This window comes from Sinocyclocheilus anshuiensis, unplaced genomic scaffold (assembly GCF_001515605.1).
Source record: "Sinocyclocheilus anshuiensis isolate Anshui unplaced genomic scaffold, SAMN03320099.WGS_v1.1 scaffold1976, whole genome shotgun sequence".
Lineage (NCBI taxonomy): Eukaryota > Metazoa > Chordata > Actinopteri > Cypriniformes > Cyprinidae > Sinocyclocheilus > Sinocyclocheilus anshuiensis.
Window position 1 is genome coordinate 241,280 of NW_015555870.1, and position 3,407 is coordinate 244,686.

Below are 3,407 nucleotides of genomic sequence, written 5' to 3' on the forward strand. Positions count from 1 at the left end.
TTTGAAATGCAAGAGTGGAGCGATACAATTTTTTTACCATGTAACACTTTTTTTCCCAGTTGATTCATTAATAAACATTCTTAAAAATTGTTAATGGAATATTGAACACTATTGGTTAAAAATATACACATGCATTATTATTTTCAATGGTGAAAAAGTTTTTGCTGCTTAATATTTTGCACTGTGATAAGCTACCATTCAAAAGTTTTTTTTTTATTTTTTTATATTAACTCCGGTTTAATATTCCTAAAACAGGTTTTAATTCCCTGACAAACTGCAGGGCCTGCATCACTGCTCTACACAGAGAAATCAGAAGAGTTCAGACTGGAATACACATCCTTCCTGACGTTCAAAGACAATATTTGGAGAGACAACGCACTATACCATCATTACTTAAGTGGCAGGTACAGAAAAAAAAGGAAAGGAAAAAAGCTAAGAAAAAGAAAAAAAAACCACGACAGATTTCAGTCAAGCCTGAAGGGAAGGGTGGATTACAATCAAGGTCAAACCCAAAGGGAGCGTATGACTGCAAGCTCTACAAGGTTATTAGACTGCTTGACTTAAAGAGAAAGGGTAGCGGGTGAACTGACACAGATAAACAGAAATACAGTATCAGAAAGAATATTGATCATGTGCATTGTGTACACTAACTCACACAAGCTCAAAACACACACACACTCATGAAGGAAAAGCTCTGGTTGTATAAAAATATTTGACTGTTTGAGAAATGGACATGCTCAGCAGGCTCCTGGAAACCAGATGAATGACAATGAGACTCCATTTCTTCGGCTCACTCATCCGGACACAACAGCTTGATGGTGAATCCCTCGGACTCATGCCATTTTCTCAAACACATACACCAGGTATATGCCTACAAGAAGAAAGCGAAGGCAGAGTTGTTGGTTGTTGAGGAAGCGACATCATGGCAATCACATAAAAAACATGCACTAAACTATGCAAAAAATATCATTCGTATTTAACAAAAAAACAACTTAAGACCAGAAACACTCTATGGAAGTACACAAATGCAAATGCTGATGATCTGTCATTGTGTGCAAATCACACATTATAGACCCTGTGAAGACCTGTATTTAATGTCATCTAATGTTAACACCAGTCATGTTAACATTCAATTCTGAATATATGAATCTCAATTTAACAAACGTAATAATTACACTAAACACAACAAACACAAAAATAGAAAACAACCCCAAGTTGAAAACGGCAGCATTTAACTAAATATTTCACCATAAATACCTAATGCTTTGCACAAACATGAATTGACTAATTTTTAAATTCTATTTGAATATATAGTAAAATGTAATTTATTGCTGTGATCAAAGCTGAATTTTCAGCATCATTTCTCCAGTCTTCAGTGTCACATGATCCTTCAGAAATCAGTATAATATGCTGATTTGCCTTTAAAAAAACATGTATTGCTACAATCAATCTTGAAAACATTGTGCCGCTTTATATATTTGCGGAAACAAATTTTAAACTAAAGTTTAAAAGAAGAGCATTTATTTGAAATATAATTTTTTTGTAACATTATAAATGTCTTTACTGTCACTTAATATTTAATGCATCCTTGCTGTATAAAAGCATTAATTTCTTTCACACTTTGGAATTGCCGTGTACATAGAAACAGAGATAGAGAGAGATAGGACAGTTTAGGAGAGTGTCTGTAATGAAATATAACATAATAATCCAATTTTGAAATATACCATGGTACTGAATGCAAACCACATTCACATTAAAAGAATGCCTTGATACTACCATGGTACATGTCCTAAAAAAAATGCAAGTAACTACTTGAACTTTTCTGTTTGTGTAGTTGCAAGTTAAGTGTTTCTAATTTAAGAGTTTTTTTTTTTTTGCTCTGATGGCCTGCCCACACGCTGTATTTCAGTAGGAGGAAATATCAAGTAATTTATCTAAAGAAGAAAAGTGATTTCACAGCTGGGGTCTTTAATTTCCTGGCTTGGGCGCAGGCAGCGTTTTCAATACAAATGAGTCCTTTTCAATGTTACACTCTATGAATATGTATATCGAACAGCTCAACTGTGACTTTTGATGAAAGTCACTGTATTATCTTACTTACATCTTAAGTCTATTTGTCAGGTGAATTCATAAAAACCTTTGAGACAACATCTAATGTGTTTCACGAAGTTAAAACATCTATTTCAAAAGACGCCACTGAACACTGATTTCAACAGGAAGACCATCACGTACTTGTAGCCTCCCACTCAGACTTGCTCAAGGTCCCCTGTGGAGAAAGAGCAAACTATCAGACCACAGTTAACACAAAGAAAAAAAAATGCTTTCTGTTGAAGAGAATGATATTGCGGCTCACCAGTGGACGTCTGGCAGCGACTCTCTTGGCGTGGTCGTACTCCCCCAGACTGTCGGACGCCAGTTGGCCCCTCTCATCCGGAGGGTATTGCTATGACAACAAGATGACACAAAACTGTTTGATTCTGTCAAAGTAAAGATAAGGCGGTATGGTTCAACAGGCATCATTATCTACAGATAACAGATATAAAACTAGACAAAACTCTAGGGTGTTCAGGGGGGGTTGGAAGAGCCAACTTTCAAGTCTGTATGATGTTCTTAGGCTAACATATTGCTTGTTCATGTTGCTATATGGTCGCTAGGGTGCTCTAAATAGTTGCTAGGGTGTCTGCACACAGTTTCCATAGTGATACTTTTTTAGGCTAGTTGCCTGCTCGTATCAAAAGAGCCAACCACCATGTCTCTATGATGTTGTGAATTATTCACACTGCTGTATGGTTGCTAGGGTGCCCTAAATGGTTGCTAGGGTGTGGCTAGACAGTTTAAAGAGTGATATGTAAAACTGCTTGCCTATCAAGTCAAAAGAGCCCACCATCATATCCCTACAATGTTCTGGTGCTGAGATATGCCAGTCAATTGTACTATATAGTTGCTAGGATGCTGTAAATGGTTGCTAGGGTGTGGCTAGGAAGTTGCTGGGTCACTACTTATTATCTATGGACTATGGTACACTATTAAGAAGTGCTAACCTGCAAATGCTATCTTATCAAATGCAATATTTATCAATGTAACCCAATGTATAGGTTAAGTTCAAATTTTTGATTTAAATCAAATACATTTTGTTAACATATGAGAAATTGTACATATTCAATTAAGAAAAACACTTAAAAGGACTTCACGGCTTTACTCAAGTGAAAACACTTTCATCATCTTCATGAATAGGCTGGTTTTCTCTCATATCCAAAGGCTGCAACACACCAGTTTTTGTTCCGTGCTGAGTTATACAATCGAATCCTTTCGTGATAACATACAGTATACACGCTAGAGCTGCACGATTAATCGAATGCGATTGTCATGCGCATTTTGATAGTAATGCCGGTTCTGTAATCAGCAGG

General features: G+C 36.3%; 1 pseudogene; it reads right to left on the minus strand.

Annotated features, from left to right (window-relative positions):
- Positions 1-237: 237 nt before the first annotated feature.
- The window catches only part of LOC107675660 (mRNA cap guanine-N7 methyltransferase-like), a 21,430-nt pseudogene continuing 18,260 nt past the window's right edge, over positions 238-3,407 (minus strand).